Genomic DNA, 18,951 nt, shown 5'->3' with positions numbered 1-18,951 from the left:
ATCCCCAAAGGGAATTTCACATGTCACAGCAGAGCTCTCCATAGTAAAAATAGATAAATAAGTTACATATACATATAAAAACACTAATAAAATTACATTTCATACTGCACACCTTAGTTCCTAAAAACAATGAGTAAACACTTGTCCATATCTAATATCTAATTCAGTTCAGCACAATTCATCTGGTATGACTTTGGTTATACAATCTGATCACTGTTGGTAAAAAAGACTTCCTGTATCTTTCTCTGTAACACCGGGGTTGAATTAATCTTGTACTAAAAGAGCTTGCACACGCTTGGACTGTATCAAAAAGAGGATGACTATCGTGATTCATTATACTGACATCTTTGTCCAGCATTCGATCATGTGCAATCTCTTCTATGGTAGGTAGTGCACATCCCACAACAGAACCTGCCCTTTTTATAAGCTTATTTATATATGTATGTATAATATTGCCTAAGAACAAAAGTCGGAAATGGGTATCCTGGTTATCCTGACAATAATTTAGCGGAGCCGCCCAATACCCAAACTTGTTAACCCGTATTCAACTGAATTAACAACCTTCTATCAACATAGAAGTTAACTGAGAAAGCTAGAGAGGAGCAGAAGACGAAGTAATGATAAAGAAAGAGCAGAGTTTATTAAATAATCTTATTGCATGTGTTTTAATGCTCAGACTTCATCTGATCAGGATAAATCCAAAAAGTGTTATTTTGCCACAAACAACAGCAATGGAAAATTACCACATTATAACATTGTCCAGTGACAATACAGACCTTCTTTTACTCATGAAAACAAGTGTTGAATCCACACATTATTAAGATCATAACAACATGGGGAAATGGAGGATATAATAATAAAGCAATAAATATAGGAAAATAGTAATAAAAATATAAAAACATAATAAAAATATTAAATAATCATTAATAATCAAATCTTTATCTAATAAGCAATAATATGATATAATGATAATTATACACAGTTCTCATCATAATTGAGCACACCCCATTTTGAAAATATTTTTTTTCCATTTCTCAGTGAATATAGACAATGTATTTTGATGCATTTAAACAAAACAGATTTATTACACAGATATATTTATTAAATTAACATTTTATCATTCACCAAATGTCAACAAACATTTTTAGAAATTGAAAGATAATACAATTAAAGTCAAGCTAATTATTGCAAAATAAATTACAACCTACAAAATTTCAACTACATTTTTCAAAAAAAAAGTTTTGATTCTCTTGATTTTTTCCACTTTTTAAAAAAAACCTTGTATTTAAAATTTTTCTATAACATATAAATTTGAGTGTAGTAGTTTTTGGACAGTTATTGTTAGTTATTTTGTGAGATAAGCTCCAGATTTGGCTGCCATCATTATAATCTTTAGTGTCATGTAATTTTTCAGAGATCATTCTGATTTGCTGAGCAAGAAAAAAAAAGTCTGTAAATGCATTTGTAATGTTGCAAAAGATTTTGTCACCACTATTTTTGCTTTTTTATATGCAGCATCAGCCTGTGTTATTAATATTAATTATTATTAAAATAAAATATGATCATGCCTTGATTTTTTAATTATTTAATTAGGACAGTAATGTCTGACTTTGCTTAGACTAAATCCTGCTGAAGAATTTGCCCTCTCATGTGGTTTGTAATGTAATGGGCAGCACAAATGTCTTGATACCTCAGGCTGTTGATGTTGTCATCTACTCTGCAGATCTCTCGCACATCCCCATACTGAATGTAACCCCAAACCATGATTTTTCCTTCATCAAACTTGACTGATTTGCATGAGCATCTTGGGTCCATGCGGGTTCCAATAGGTCTTCTGCAGTATTTGTGGTGATTGGGATGCAGTTCAAAAGACAATTCATAGAAAAAATCTACCTTCTGCCACTTTTTTTAAAATGATCTATAGAAGTCAAGATATTATTTGTTGCTCTTACTACTGGGATTGACGATAAGTCGTTTGTCAGGTGCTGTATGTTATGCAGATGCACTCCCTTATAAAATAATAATACATGTTATTACAGAGGTTAATTACAGATGCAATAAAAATGTAAGTACAATCTAAAACATGCATGTGTAAAATAATAATAAGTGCATTGTACCAAATGATCCATTTAAATGTAAGTATATAATAATTAAGGCTACTGAATATAAAGTGGGCCCATAGTATCAATTGCAGAAGGCCATTAACAAAGAAGCCTTGTTATAGTAGATGCAATGCTTATTTATTCATCTGTAGTCATTGCGGTTGCAAAATATATCTCCATTATAATATCAAATTCTTCTTTGCTCTTTCAAACACCTTGCGGCTTTCGGTTATGATGAAGCAGAGTATCGACACCAACAGTGATGGGAGCAGGTGGTGTTAAATGCTGATAAAACCTGCTTTTGGGTTGATCTGATCTTTCTTTCAGGTCCCTTGGGCAAACACATGGGCTCTTATTCATGAAACAGGAGCAGAATAAATTTGTGCATGAATCGTTCATAAATCCATTTGCTGTAAATTGTTGCATTCGGTTCAATAGGACAGAGGAAGTACAGGCCCATTTTTCACAGAGGCCCATTCTGTGATATGAATGAGATTTTTCTACCATTTTTATATGTTGCCGATTCCCAGTAGATCCATACATCCCTCATTTTCATTTATAAACGATAAGATATACAAACCAATTGGACATGCTTGAACAGGTAGAGGATCCACTTTGGATTCAGCGGCGCCTGTAGCTTATGAGGTTTAATGAAGCATAGATGCAAGATGGAGCCAGATTTGTAAGAACAGTGAGGGGTATGATAAATTATAACACATTAGATTACCTAAAGCCTCATTTATTATAGCGGGATGAAGGAAAGAGGACCATAAATGTACGAATTGGGAACGAATAATAAATTGAAAGGGAAAAATAATTTCAATGCATGGTGGAGACAGGACAAAGATGAAAATATCTGTATATAATATGTAATAACGTGGATAATGTGTGTGTGTGTGTGTGTGTGTGTGTGTATATGTTCTAGATCTTAATTAATTCTCATAAATTAGAATGTGTTGTGTTTAATATTTTTACTGAATGTTAAAAGAACTAACATGTGTTTTAACCTCTAAATTAACAGATATGATTTAAAACCACTAAAAGATAATTCAGCATTTATTTGATCACGATTACAGCAAAAGCAGCAATTTTCAATTTTCTGCTTCAATTTTTTGTTAAAATCGTGATATTTCTGCCCAGGATTATTTAATGAATAGAAAGTTTAATAAAACAATCAAATATAAATATTTTTAACATTATAAATGTTAGTTTGGTTTAATTCAACCCTTGATGAATAAAATAACTCTTTAAAAAAAGTGGGGAGCTTAAACCTTTGAATATTTTCCCTTTGAAATATCTCTTATATATTTATATTAAACCTCTCTTTATACATAGATGTTTCGGACGTTCATTATGCAGCTAGCATGCAGCTCTGCATACTAATATAGATTCATCAACATAAATACAGATAAGAGCAACCCTAGCTGTGACCGATTGTCTGGATATCAGTGTCCCTGCTGGTAGATGTTAAAACTACACTATTCAAAAAAAAAAAAAAAAGATCTCTTCTGACAGCCTTTCTAAAGTAGCTATTTATTCATACTTAATATCTTTTTATGCAGGGAACGTAAATCACAGTTATTTCACAGTAGTATAGTAAATGTTTCAGCGGCACCCCATTTGTTTTTGGAGGGATTTGAAAAGCATGAAATAGACTTTTCTTCTGTCTTCTGCCTTTCATGTCACAGCTCAGGATAGTTCTGGGACTGTGAGATGAATGAGGAGGCTGACGGATGACTCCAGGTGTTACTTGGTGTGCACCTGTTTTTTGTGCAAATCTTCTCTGCGCACATAAGAGCACTTCAGCACATTTATCAGTGAATGGCGCCCACTGAGAGCAGAACATGCTCACGCTGTTCCAAAAAGCCAAAAGGCAGAGCCAAATTAAAAAGAATTTAATTGGTGCCAGAAAAGAGGATATTATTAAACTTAATTCAGTCGTCTTAAGATCTCTTGATTAGTCAAGATTGACTCTTTCCTTTTCTGAAGGCTGTTTCTTTTTGAGTTACTTTATTCATCTTAGAGGAATGCAATTTATGCTGCATGTTGGAGGTTGAGAATTCTGTCGTGTTTTTGAAAGGTTTCCGCTTAATTGACCTGGATCACGTTTGCTCATTTTTAAACTCAAGGTTGTCATTATTCGTGGCTAACTTAAAGCCCTCAGCTGGATTTCAGTGGAAGATCATGGTAAAATTCAGAGATGTGGTGAATCTGCGGTGAATCTGCTCTCTGATTTGATCCCCCCTCAGGTCATCACTGTCACTGGACTTAGCTTGATGCTAGGCTAATGAGTAATGCCTGAGGCGGGATGGTTGCTGGGACATGACCTTTTTGGCGTCGTGTTCATTCTCTCCTCTCAGTCAGACTCCCTTCATTCAGTCCTTTTTCATCCCTAATCCTTTTTTTGTGGACACGGATGACAGGAAAACTGTCAGAATTTGGTGAGAAGAATTTTTAGCTGTCCCAAATGATGTACAATACACTGTGTACTTACTTACTGTGTACTCAATTGTCTAGTGTATGAACTTTATAAAGTTCTTTTGTCACTCAACAACAGTCTGAAAGCCCCGCCGCCTCCTCTACTACATTATTTAAGCTGCACCAGTTGAGTGCATGAAGCATCCAGCATGCCACTCTATGGTTTTTTAGTTTTTAATTCAATTCATGTTTATTTCTATAGCGCTTTTAATGTACCAATATTACAATGCCCAGCAAGCCAGTGGCCACAGTGGGGAGAAACAAACTTCACCAATTGATGAAAGTGAAGGAAAAAAAAACTTGAGAAAAAGCAGGCTTAGTTGGGCACATCCATTTCTCCTCTGCCCAAACTTCCTGTGTGGAGCTGCAGTCTAGGCACCAGGGTTCAACTACCAGAATTCTATAGAATTAAAGCAGGCATTCTGACCGTATAAGACGTCATATTGTGACATCATATTTACATTTAAAGCTTCTATTGAGATATTAAATTGAAGCTTTGAATATCTGTCATCTGTCACCCCGCTGCAAACTGAAAAGCGGGGGTGCGATAAGGTGGACAATTGAGCGAGGGGCACTTTCATTCATTTTTGTGGAGCATTTTTTTATCCAAGAGAAAAAAGGGCATGTGTTCTGAGACCTGAATGAGCATGTGCCTGATTGTCATCACCCTAAACTTTTTTATATTTTTTATTACAGCCTATAAATGTATAGTTATGCTACATTAGACCACCCGTTTCACTTTATCTTATACACTTCTACAAGCAGGGGAAAAAGCTTTTTCACAACACTGTATATGTTGTTTTGATAGATACAGTTAAAGTCAGAATTATTATGCCCCTGAATTATTAGCCTCCCTGTAATTTCTGTTTAACGGAGAGAAGATTTTTTCAACACATTTCTAAACATAATAGTTTTAATAACTCATTTCTAATAACTGATTTATTCTATCTTTGCCATGATGACAGCAAATAATATTTTGCTAGATATTTTTCAAGACACTTCAATACAGCTTAAAATGACATTTAAAGGCTTAACTAGGTTAATTAGGGTAACTAGGCAGGTTAGGGTAATCAGGGAAGTTATTATTTAACGATGGTTTGTTCTGTAAATTATTGAAAAAAAATGTAGGCTAAGGGGCCGATCACACCGAACACGCCGTTCCAAAAACGCGAGGCGAACCGCATTGCCTTTTTTGGTTGACAAGAAAGAAAGGAGCGCAGTGCGCTTTGTCACTAGGCAATGACTGAATCAGCTGAGTAATGTGCGAGAGTGTTGCTGTTGATATTAATATAATTTTAATAATTTGTAATATTGTGATATTAATGATTTGTGAAGTCATACAACTCTGGATAACCCAAAATTGCAACCACAAGTGTCTCCTCCATCTTCAAGTCTCCGTTGTTGTCTTGACAACACAAACACTGCAGGTACCTCAACTGAAACCCCGCCTCTGCTTTCATTTGATTGGAGAATGAAAAGATGCGAGTGACGTAACACACATTTTCCGCTCAGAGTTGACTTTTTTCAACTGAGAGCGCATGGCGCGCAATAGCAAAAATGAGAGGCGCAGCAGGCGGTTGTAAACCTTTCAAAAGAGGCACCTTTTAACGCATAAAGTGCATTCGGTGTGATCGGCCCCTAAAGGGGCTAATACTTTTGAACTTAAAATTGTTTTAAAAAAATTAAAAACTGCTTTTATTCTAGCTGAAATAAAACAAGACCTTTTTCAGAAGAATTTTTTTTATTGAACTTACTGTGAAAATTTCCTTGCTCTGTCTTTGTCAACATTATTTAGGAAATATTTAAAAAAGCAGAAAAAATCCAAAGGGGGGCTAATAATTCTGACTTCAACTGTATATCTGAAGTAGAGTTATGCTTTTGTTAGCAGGAAGTTGACAGGCAACAGAGTCAAGCATATCTATAGTCACTTGGAAAAGTAGCAGACACTGAAATACATGCAGTCATTTTGATGTGGTTGTTCTAGGTAGAAATAATCAGAACTCTTGTGTTTTGTAATTTTAATAAAATAACAACGTTAAAAGGAAATATACACATATTTTGTTAAAGTCAGGAAATTATAGGTATTTATATTATAATTCAACAAAGTTATTAAATTGTAAACATTAAAATTTGTAAAAATGACTGCCTTGGTAGTTAGTGGCTAGTGTCAAATAAGTTCATACAACTGTCCTTTCGTCTTCGTACTTCTCTCACAACCAATAATACTGCATTTCTAATTTATAGTCCCCTCATGCATTGACTTCGATGCTTTTCTTACCGGGCTTCTCTCTACATTTCTTCATCAACTACAACTGGTTCCAAATTTGAACACACTACACCAATTTTGTTATGACAACTCTGTGAGAGATTTAGTATGGAAATCAGAGTTGCCAGATCTAGGGGACTTTTTCCAGCCCAAAAGCAGTCCAAAACCCGCCCAAACGCACAAAATATTAGAATAACATTTAGTTTAATTTTGATTTATTTAAAATTAAAAATTAACTTAGTGTGTGGAATGCCTTCCACACTGAGGAAGGCATTTTGCCGAAACGATTGTGTCTTTAAATCACCTGAAGAATGTAAGAAGAAAAAATAAAAACAGTAGCAATTACTTGATGAGTGCGAATCATTACCTTTTTGGATATATAGGCTATGGCAGGGGTGGGCAAACTCGGTCCTGGAGGGCCGTTGTCCTGCACAGTTTTGCTCCAACACTAATCAAACACACCTGAACATGGTAATCAGTGTTTTCAAAATCACTAGAAATCTATAAGCAGGTGTTTTTGATTAGAGTTGGAGCTAAACTGTGCAGGACACCGGCCCTCCAGAACAGAGTTTGCCCACCCCTGGGCTATGGTCATATATTCCAATCTGAAAATATTCTAAGGGCAGTCCAATTGAGGTGAAAATCATCAAAAATGCTGGCTGTAGTTTGCAACTTAAAAAAGCTAGCAGGGAAAGAGTTAATAAATGTTTTTACAAACAATTAAAAATTTGTATTATAAAATACACTCACCGGCCACTTTATTAGGTACACCTGTCCAACTGCTCATTAACCCACATTTCTAGTCAGCCAATCACATGGCAGCAACTCAATTCATATAGGCTTGTAGACATGGTTAAGACGATCTGCTGCAGTCAAACCGAGAAAACCATGAGAAAATATCCAGTGAGCAGCGGTTCTGTGGGCGCAAATGCCTTGTTGATGCTAGATTATTGAGGTAGGAGGAGAATGGCCAGACTGGTTCCAGCTGATAGAAAGGCAACAGTAACTCAAAAAACCACTCGTTACAATTGAGGAATGCAGAAGAGCATCTCTGAACACACAACATGTCAACCTTGAGGTGGATGAGGAACAGCAGCAGAAGACCATACCAGATCCACAGGCACACCAAAATTGGACAATAGAAGATTGAAAAAACATTGCCTGGTCTGATGAGTCTCAATTTCTGCTGTGATATTTGGATGGTAGGCGTTATGCATGGATCCATCCATTTTCTTGGCAAACTTTGGGCCCATTAGTACTAATTGAACATTGTGTCAACACCACAGCCTATCTAATGGCTACCTCCACAAATCATCTCAGACTGGTTTCTTGAACATGACAATGACTGTGGAGGCCCTTGGGGTACATAGAAGTCATTGTCATGTTCAAGAAACCAGGATGTGCAGCCGATAAATCTGCAGCAACTGCGTGATGCTATCATGTTAATATGGATCAACATCTCAATAAAGTGACGGGTGAGTGTATGTTGTGTAATCTTTATTAAAGTTGCAAACAATATAATTTCTAGTGACCGGATGTTTGAAACTCTAAAAATGTTTACACATTCACAGGCCTTAAAGGGATAATTCCCTAAAAAATAAAAATGTACTCCCTCTTTATTTAACCTCCACTTGTTTCAAACGTTTATGAGTTCTTAAAATATCATCGTTTTGTGTCCAATATACAAAACAAACCCATAAATGTTTGAAACAAGTGGAGGGTGAAATGAAAATAGTGAGTAAATTTTAATTTTTGGGTGAACTATTTCTCATTGAGTATTGAGTATAACTCATTAAAAATGCATGCAGGTGATAAACTTTTACTCCATTATATTTAAACTCTGCATTGATTGTAATCAACTATAATCCCAACTCAACGTTGCATATTCTAAGATTTGACTGTTGTGGACACACACATTGCGATATCGATTTTTTTTTTTCTATTTTGAATGAACAATCTTTTTAATGTTTTGCATTTGTTATGTTGGTGTGTTTTCAAATATTTCAGGTCAATTATTTTTTTTTGCTTAAGGCTAGAAGTTTTCAAATCTGAACATCTTTATTAAACACTAGACATCATTCACTTGCCAAGTTTACAAGTGGTTGCAGAGAAAAACTGGGCATCATACACCAAATGACTGGAGATCACACACTACCAGACTTTCATGTAATTCCAAACACAAGAACCACATGTGAAAACATGTGCCTTGTTGCTCGGTGATGCATGGAAATTTAAAACAGTATGTGTTCTAAAACTCATACATGTTTGATATCCTTCAACAAGATGGAATCATCATCTGTTGCCCATCATACACTTCGGTTTTCTGTTAAATCTGTCAGCACTGATTGCCCAAAAACTGGCTCTAACTTTGGGCAAATAGAACTCATTCAGATAGCAAAATCTGTGCAAAAGTATAGTGTACTTGGCCTAAGATGCAATGATTTATTAGAATTGGAGAGGATATTTTGAGCTCTGAAAGTTACTATTGAGCATGTTTTCACAGTACATTAAACACTTTTATCTTCAAAGATCAAGGAAATTCTGATTCTTTAAGATCTGACCGCTTTAATACATTTATTTAAATATTCAATTGAAGAAAGCGGCATAGAGCAAGACGAGAGTAGTGAGAACTAAAAACTATTGATTCAAGAACCCCTGCAGCAAAGACCTCAACTGGTTGCCAGAAAATGTTTTGGATCCTGCTGTTCTAGTGTCCTGTTGATCAACCAGCAGAATGGCTCTAATGCTACTAAGCCACCAAAATCCCAGCATGCGATCCACATCTGCAATATAAAGCATTAGCGATCTTAAATAAGACTGGGTGATATGGCCAAACAAATTGCCACTATTATTTAATCACAGACCTATCCGCATGTAAACAACATTAACTCTAGCTGTGCTTTTAAGTGTGATTCAGTGAATGAATAAACTGTCCCTGTGACTTAACTGAGCAGCCATTTCATTTCATTAATGCATAACAATTGCATTAAATATTCAATCATTTTTATTATATCACCCAGTCCTACTCCTTAAAATAAAGCTGTGATGACTTAATGAAAAACCTTTAAGATTTGTAGCAACTTTTCATTTATGTGTGACAAATATTTTTTTAAAAAATGCATATTTTTTGTATTTGTCATATTTATCTGTACTTTATTAGACTATTTTTATTTTAGCAAACCTTTACTTTTACCTCACCAAATTCCAAAACAAAATATTGTACAACAGTGGTCTCCAAACGTTTTAATCCCTGCAGACCAGTCAACACTAGACAATTTTACCACGGCCCTCTCGGTGACCATCTACCATTTTTTCAGAGTTTGACAAGCTGACAAAACATTGCTCTGATAAATATTTTATGTTTGGAGAAAATTAAAATTGGGGACCGCACTGTTGTACATGTTCTAAATGAACCTGAGAAAAAATTATTTTAAATAGGAAAAATGGTCATGCTCCGAAACAAGATGTTAATTTCCCGAAGAAGCTAAGTTGTACAAGTTAACCTGTTAAATGGGATCACAAATTGCACTGAACAATTAAATGGTGAATTGGACTGACATCTTTCCCAGAGATGGGTTGTGGCTGGAAGGGCATCCGCTGCGTAAAAACTTGCTGGATAAATTGGCGATTCATTCCGCTGTGGCGACCCTGGTTTAATAAAGGCACTAAGCCGACAAGAAGGTAAATGAATGAATTGGACTGACATCTGTGAATGGGTTAGCAACCCATTGATTCAAATTATTTGTCCAGGGTGAATCTCTAGTAAATGAATCAATGATTCAAAAGATTCACTCAGAGTGAGTCTCCAGTAATTGAATCGCTAATTTTACTATGTCTGAATGGCGTTTTGTGTGTGGCTAGGGCTCTACATGTTTTCACTTGAATAATCATGAATTGTCAGTGTGGTTATTGGAGTGTGAAAGTATTTGTGATTCTAACATTTTTGAAAAACTTTATTGCAAAATAAACATTCATCAATAAGTACTCTTGTTACTTAATATAATTAATTTTCAACTATTCTTGTACTTTAACTATAAAGTGATATTGAAAAGGAGGACTTTTTGTTTTACTTCTACTGGATATTTAATTAGGGTATCTGTACTTTTACCTTTACAAGTGCCTAATGTGGTTGCCCATCACTGAAATCCTCAGATTAGTAAAATATTCTTCATACTACATTACATATAATACACTTTCTGACAAAAGTCTTGTCGTCAAACTCAGTTGTAAGTACAACTAATAATAACTTGACTTCTAGTTGATCATTTTGAAAAGTGGCAGACAGTAGATTTTTCAGATGAATCATCTGTTGAACTGCATCCCATTAATCACAAATACTGCAGAAGACCTATTGAAACCCACATGGACCCAAGATTCTCACAGAAATCAGTCAAGTTTGGTGATAGAAATATCATGGTCCGGGGTTACATTCAGTATAGTGGCATGCGAGAAATCTGCAGAGTGGATGGCAACATCAACAGCCTGAAATATTAAGACATTTGTGCTGCAGAATACATTTCAAACCACCAAAGAGGGCAAATTCTTCAGCAGGATAGTGCTCATACTTCAGCCTCCACATCAGAGTTCCTGAAAGCAAAGAAGGTCAAGACACTCCAGGATTGGCCAGCACAGTCACCAGACATGAACATTATTGAGCATGTCGGAGTAAGGTAAAGGCATTGAAGATAAATCCAGAAAATCTTGATGAGCTCTGGGAGTTCTGCAATAATGCTTTCTATGCCATTCCAGACTTTATTAATAAGTTATTTGAGTCATTGCAGAGATGGATGCAGTCATCTAAGCTCATGGGGTCATACACATTATTCATTATTTTTCCACTGCACCATGACTTTATATTTTATACAAGTGACAAAACTTTTGTTTAAGCAAAGTCAGACCTTACTGTCCTAATTAAATAATTACATATCAAGGCATGATGTGCTATTTTGGTAAAATAAGCGTAATCTAGAGGCATTTACCTTTCATATAAGCCACTTCCGATACCAAATGATCAACTAGAAGTCAAGTAATTATTTGCTGTTCCAAAAACTTGGATAGGCGACAAGGCTTTTGTCAGGTGGCACATGAAATACATGACATACTTCATACTAAATACTTCATTAGCATTCATACATTCTTCAACTTTTCATGGAAAGGTTTCTTGAGGAGCCCCAAATGGCTGTAATTTAACTTCATTTTAGAACCTTTATGCACATTCATATCAAATAGGCATACAGAATCCACTGTTGGTTTTTACAGACACCCTATTTTGATCTTGCCAGAAGCAATTCCCAGACTTGAAACATTTCTGATCATTTCCCCCCACTCATATTGATCATTTCCGAGTTGAGTTGGAAGGAATCTATCTCTGGAAACTAAGCGGGCTGTGCAGTAACTGAGTTTACTCTCACTCAGATTTATTTTTTCCTCTACTTTTTACTAAAAAGTATCTTTGCTCACTTAGCAGTTTCTCTCTGTGTCCTCAAGTTAAAGTAGTCTTCTTTCATCGTTGTCCCCCCTCCTACCCACTCTCAGCATGACTCTCTCTTCTTGTCGCTCACGCTCTTGGATGAAAGAGCACGTCGGGGTCATTTGGTCATCCGGATTTAGCAACAGTTGATCAGGGAGGGCGGAAACTAAAGATCACAGATTACTCCACCTCAGACACGCACCCTCAGAGAGCACTCGCAGCTCTCCATCTTTCTTTTTTTTACTCTGTCCATGCTGGTTAAGTCAAGTTGCTCTCGTCTACTGCCACTGCATTATAAGCAGTTCACTTTATCTATTGCATGCCAATCAAAAGTTTCTCTCTCTCGCATTTCTTCTCCTCTCCGTATCGCCGTCGCATTTCCTCTGGGTGGAAATCAATATATGATGCTGTTGCCACTGGCAATAACAGCCGAGCTTCTAAATAAGACCGCTGTGAGTGTGTTTGTGTGTGCGCCATGCAACTCTGTTTTGACTTCCTCATGTCACTAGTTAAACCCTTGTCCTTCTCTCAAGGATGCCGTAATTGACTGGTGTGCAAGCACACACACATATGCGCACTTCATTTCTCTTTTGAATGACAAGCCTTTTATTTTCAAATTCAGCCACTCATGTTTTGGGATTTTTTTTGCCTGAGGCAAGCCGCCATTCCGATCCGACGCACATATGAGCGCAGACAGGCCCTCAGGCCGGATTAGAGGTTTTGATAAACTGGGTGTTTAATTTGTCCGACATTTAAAAGACAAACTGAGTAGAGTGATCTAGAGCTTAACTAAGTCGTATACCGACTGAGATGTCTTTTTTCACTCCCCTCCTCGTTCTTTTTATCTACTAAACGAGCTGATTTAAGCTGCCCAAAAATAATGCGTTCAGAATGAACACCCTTTTCTATTATTGCACGTCATGTAATTAGTTTTGCATTGTTCAGTCTTGATTCCAAAAGCCTTTTGTGTGAAGCCCGGAAGCTTTTATTTCAAAATCAGTCATGTTGCTTTGGAATCAGTGTGAAATGAAACTGCAGGGTGGTGAAATCTGTCGGGGATTGTTTTCTTTTAACTTTTCATTAAAAACCAGCCATCCTGTAAAAGGAAAAAAGGCTTAGATCTTTTAGCTCTATTCTCATTTTAATTCTTATTTATTTATTTCTGTTTTGACAGAGATGCACCCAACTGGCTTCCGTGATTGGTTTTTCTTTCTGCCTACAGAGGGCACTGCTGCCTTACAAAGAGCACAAACCTGTTCCTGTCCTACCTGTGCAATCTCTTTATCCTCCTCTTCCTCTCTCATTAACGACTCCTTCTCTGTAATTTATTCAGTTCAGTAAGCCTTATTGCGGTGCCTCAATGACCCTTATATCTTTCATCTCTCTCTTTCTCTCATACCCGGCCTCTTCCACTCTTTTCTCTGTCATTAAAACTTTACACTGTCTCTTCTGCCCCGTGTCATTTCGGTTTCCACCTTCAAAGCAGCCGGCTGTGTCATTCTTTCTTATTCTGCCCCATTTTCTCCTGTTCCTCTTCCGTCTCCCCTATCTAACCCCCATGACCTCTCTCTAGCCAGCTTTTTGATGTGCCCCTCTATCGGTTTGTTTTTGGCTTTCTTGTTTATTAGGCTTCCATGTGGCTTTTCCTTCGTACCGGGTCTGTCTGGTTTTTAACATTTGGACAGATGGCTCAAGTAAAAGAGAGCAATTAGAGAGAGAACTCTATTCAAATAGGGATGTTGAGATCAAGTAGTCCCAATTTGAAATTTGTACTATCCTAGCATTAAGTGCACTTTTAGGTACATTAATGTTGTTAAAATTAATCCTATGTGAACATTCGCATGTCTGCTGTGTTGAGATTTAGGCAGTATTGCAGTTTATTTTGACATTGGTCAAACACAGTATGAGAGAATAAGGTAGAACTAATTTTTTACACTTACTGATAATTCTTTAAAGAAGTACCTGTTATGAGCTTCAGGAAAGATTATCAGTAGAATATATGCTTTTTTTTCAAAACCTCAGTCTCTATTTTAATATTTTTAACAATCATTCATTAATTTTCCTTTGGTTTAAGGCTGGTTTATTCTTCTGCGTTGAATGATCGCCGTGACCCACGGTGCCTGCCTTGTGTGTAGTCGTGCATTTATACCTCTGCTCTGCAATATCAACTCTGAAACGCTAACTGGCAGTAGGTTTTTATTTTCCTCTGTGTTGAGTTTCTTCGTTGGTGTTTTGTTTTTTCTGAACACTACCTTAACTTAGAAGTAGCTAAAAACTGCTTATTCTGGAGTGGGAACTGGCGGACGTGCATTAACTTTAATCATAAGATAAACACAAAACAAAAGTTTCCATCTGGAGCTCTTCACGGGACTCCACACTTGTAAACATGCTCCAACAGGTTCGTGTGGCTGTACACCGCCCCACTCCCCCACCTACACACATCAATGATACCAAGCCGACCAATCACAGACCTTGCGCTAAGCGTCGATGCGACGTGTAGTCAGATTTTTTGAGAGGTGTGTGTCAGCAAAGACTAAAGAATACATAAGACATGTCACTCGTATACTTTTGAATAGGGAAAAGTGTAACTGTCAATATGGTGGATGAAGCCCTGCCTACTAGTACAGTAGGCAATCAGCGATCGCTATATGGTGAATATAGCTATATTGCTATATATATATATATATATATATATATATATATATATATATATATATATATATATAGCTATATTGTGAATCTAGTACACAAGCCAATCAACAAATGCTATAGAATTGCAATTTTCCGGGGGAGGGGCTCGGACCAGACATGAGTTTCTGCAGGTTTTGCGTGATTACAGCGTTTAGAAATGAAATTAAATACAGTTGTTGTTTATTTTATTGGTTATTCATAATATGAAATGTAATCGTAAGTTTGGCAAGTAGTTTTGTAGAATTTGATGTTTCCCCATTCAGACAAAATGCCCAAGCATACTGCCCGAGAGGGGTTTCAAAGATGGCCGCAGAGTGAAATGACTTACCTTAAAGAGACTTTGGCGTTAATCAGGACGAGGGGTATGCGACCACATGAAGGCAGCGCCGGGCCATATGCGTGCCATTGACGCAGAAGTATAATTCAGCCTGTAGTCTAGGGCTGCACAATTAAAAAGATCACGATCACGATTCGACCATACACACAATCTTAAATCAGCTTTTCTACGATTCAGACAATTATATTTTCATGGTCAGGAGAGAAGCTTAAAGGCGGTCACACAAGCCTTCACAGCAACATAGACACCTTCAAATGGCATTAAAAGTGTCACATACGGTATTTATAGGGTATAATTTACCCAGAAATGTAATTTCTGTCTAAATGTAATAATGTATTTGCGGCCGCGAACACACACTTGAGCTGACCGCAAGCTGTTTATTTACTATGCACATGCATGCCATTAATGCCCACTTTAGTGAACAGAACCTGCATAGGCTGTGAATAACGGGTAATAAAGTTGTAAATAACATTCAGTTTGTTGCATGTTTTTTTTTTTGTTTTTTTTTGATGAGCCACACTTTGAAGTGAAAGTGAAGCTGGCGTGCACATTTGTTGCGTGTGGTGTGGCTTTGCTCCCATTATCCAATATGCATCTATATGTCTAAAATATTCTAAAGTCGTTACAGTTAGCATGAGACTCCCTATTTTTTTGGAGAGAAAAAAAAACATTAATGCACATCATTCACTCGATTGTAACTTTTTTTTTTTCATGTATGTCCCTATAAGAAAACATAATAAATAAGTGGAAATTTGGCGCTTGCAATAATCAAACCTCTAGGAACAACTGTGGTCGGAACCAAGATTCAAAGGTCTGCCTTCTCTGGAATCATCTCAAGCGGTGCACTTCAACATTCTGATTGCTTGCCGCTGTACTGCATCATGGCTTATTAACATAAAGTTGATTTGATTTCAACTCTCCTTGACAAGGAAACTGGTGTGGTGCCACTCCTCTTCGCTTATCGCCACTGACTGTCATTGAAAATGAATGACTTTTTTGATGTTCTTCCCACTTTCGGTGTGAACACACAGTTACTCTGGCATGATTTTACGCATCGAATTCCCTTCAAGCTTCAACCCAGCTCTGGAAAATTTTTTTTTTTTTTTTTCTATGAAACAAAGTCTTTAATAGCAGAATTTGGGCAAAGAAAGAATGAAAATTAAGGAAAATTCCACCAATTAGAGAGTCATTTTGGGAGATACTAACCAAAATAGGCACTCAGCTCCACCCACTCCTATTAAGCTCCACAGATGGACTCTTTAAATCATAGGCATCATTGGAAATACATGTGAAAATTTGACTAGACTTTGAGCCAAAAATTGTCCTTGGATTGCCTGCATGTGTTAGAATTGCATTATACATTCATGCACCAACCACAAGGATATTGTTGTAGAATTGTATTCAGTGCTGCAATGAAGACCATAAGATGCCTTTATTAAAATATAGACAAAGGGAAATTAGCATTTACTTAAATAATATAACACCAGCTTGTTTAATCCCTTAACATTCTTGGATTTCTGTAACTGATGGCTCAGCTAATCATGGAGGGAACACTGGAACAACTATCGCAATGTTTTGGCAATCAGGCAGTGTAGTAACTAGGCATGCACTAAATTTTGGGCCACCGAGAAATCACACAGACAGGACATTTCTATGTAGTTCTTGTTCGTGTTGCTTACAATAAAACTACTTTGCTGTCATGTCAAACGCTAGTTAAGTAAGGCTCGCCACTCGTTCACTGTCAATATGATTAATTATTTTACTGGCTTTTGTTTCCTAATATCAGTATAATATAAGTTATTGAGTGAATTTGTTAAGTCTAAATTACTCTATATTATTTAATACAATAAATAGTTAATTATTACAAAGCGTTTTCGATTTTTGGCCAAGTGCATACATAGTTTTTGTTTTTGTGCAACTCTAATAGTTCTTTGAAACCAAACTGAGTGAACATGCTGGGTTTCTTGTCCTGAAATGTTTAATGATTTTAGTGTGGATGCTGAAATACGTTATGACCAAGTTTGAATTGTTTTTGTTTACCTGGTTGTTCTTGATGTTTTCAGGTTGATATAGCTATACCAGTGAATCAAATTGACTGTTATATTCAGTTTTATTTATTACACTGCTTTCTGCAATACTGTATATATATATACAGGTATAGGTACACTCACCAGCCACTTTATTAGGTACAGCTTTATTAGTTCCAATTTGGAACCCCTTTTGCCTTCAAAACTGCTTTAATCCTTCGGGGCATAAATTCAACAAGGAACTGTAAATATTTCTCATAGAATTTGTTCCATATTGACATGATAACATCACGCAGTTGCTACAGATTTGTCAGCTGCACATCCATGATGCGAATCTCCTGTTTCACCACCTACCAAAGTTGCTCTATTGCATTGAGACCTGGTGACTGTGGAGGTCATTTGAGCACAGTGAATTCATTGTCGTGTTCAAGAAACCAATCTGAGATTATTCGCACTTTATGACATGGTGCGTTATTCTGCTGGAAGTAGCCATCAGGTGATGGGTACACTGTGGTCATAAATGGATGGACATGGTCAGCAACAATACTCAGGTAAGCTGTGGTGTTTACATGATGCTCAGTAAGAACTAATGGGCCCAAAGTGTACCAAGAAAATATCCTCTACACCATTACATCACCACCACCAGCCTGAACTGTTGATAGAAGGCAGGAAGGATCCATGCTTTCATGTTGTTGACGGCAAATTCTGACCCTACCATCCGAATGTCACAGCATAAATCAAGACTCATCAAACCAGGCAACATTTTTCTAATCTTCAATTGTCCAATTTTGGTGAGCCTGTGTGAATTGGAGCCTCAGTTTCCTGATCTTAGCTGTCCGGGGTGGCACCCGGTGTGGTCTTCTGCTGCTGTAGCCCATCCGCCTCAAGGTTGGACGTGTTGTGCATTCAGAGATGTTTTGTCTGCATACCTCGGTTGTAACGAGTGTTTTTTTTTGAGTTACTGTTGCCGTTCTATCAGCTCGAACCAGTCTGGCCATTCTCCTCTGACATCAAAGCCACTTAAATCCCCTTTCTTTCCCATTCTGATGCTCAGTTTGAACTGCAGCAGATCGTCTTGATCATGTCTACATGCCTAAATGCATTGAGTTGCTGCCCTGTGACTGGCTAATTAGAAATTTGCTTAAGTTGGACAGGTAAACCTAATAAAGTGGGTGGTAAGTGTTAATGTGTGTGTGTGTGTGTGTGTGTGTGTGTGTGTGTGTGTATAAGTCTGTGTGTTATGCTTGTGTAGGTATATAAGATGGAAATAATGAAAGTGGAGCAGTTATGCAGTACAGATTAAGTTTTTCCCTGCCTGTCATTTAATCTTTCACATTTTGATGTTTTGACTGAAAGTATTTTCAGACCGAGGGGACAAGCCTGGCTTCTGATTGGTCATTTCTGTGGTCCACCAGCATGTGCATTGCTGAGGACAGACTCTGGGTCTGATCCCAGGACTGACAGCTGGCATGTGCACACACGCACACACACAGAAACACAGACCTCCTTCCTGCTCTCTTTCTCTCTGCTCTGAGCTGGTCATTTCTGAGGTTGGCAGCGTTTCACCATGCGACAGCTCT

At 37.0% G+C, this 18,951-nt stretch overlaps 1 long non-coding RNA gene across 15 annotated transcripts in view; it reads left to right on the top strand.

Moving 5' to 3' along the window:
* LOC147846710 (uncharacterized) overlaps nucleotides 1–18,951 on the top strand; it is a 156,515-nt gene that overhangs the window by 1,267 nt on the left and 136,297 nt on the right. The gene's annotated exons all lie outside the window — the stretch shown is intronic.

The sequence above is a fragment of the Danio rerio genome, chromosome 1 (assembly GCF_052040795.2).
Source record: "Danio rerio strain M-AB ecotype USA chromosome 1, GRCz13ab, whole genome shotgun sequence".
Lineage (NCBI taxonomy): Eukaryota > Metazoa > Chordata > Actinopteri > Cypriniformes > Danionidae > Danio > Danio rerio.
This window is presented reverse-complemented; position numbering and strand designations above follow the sequence as displayed.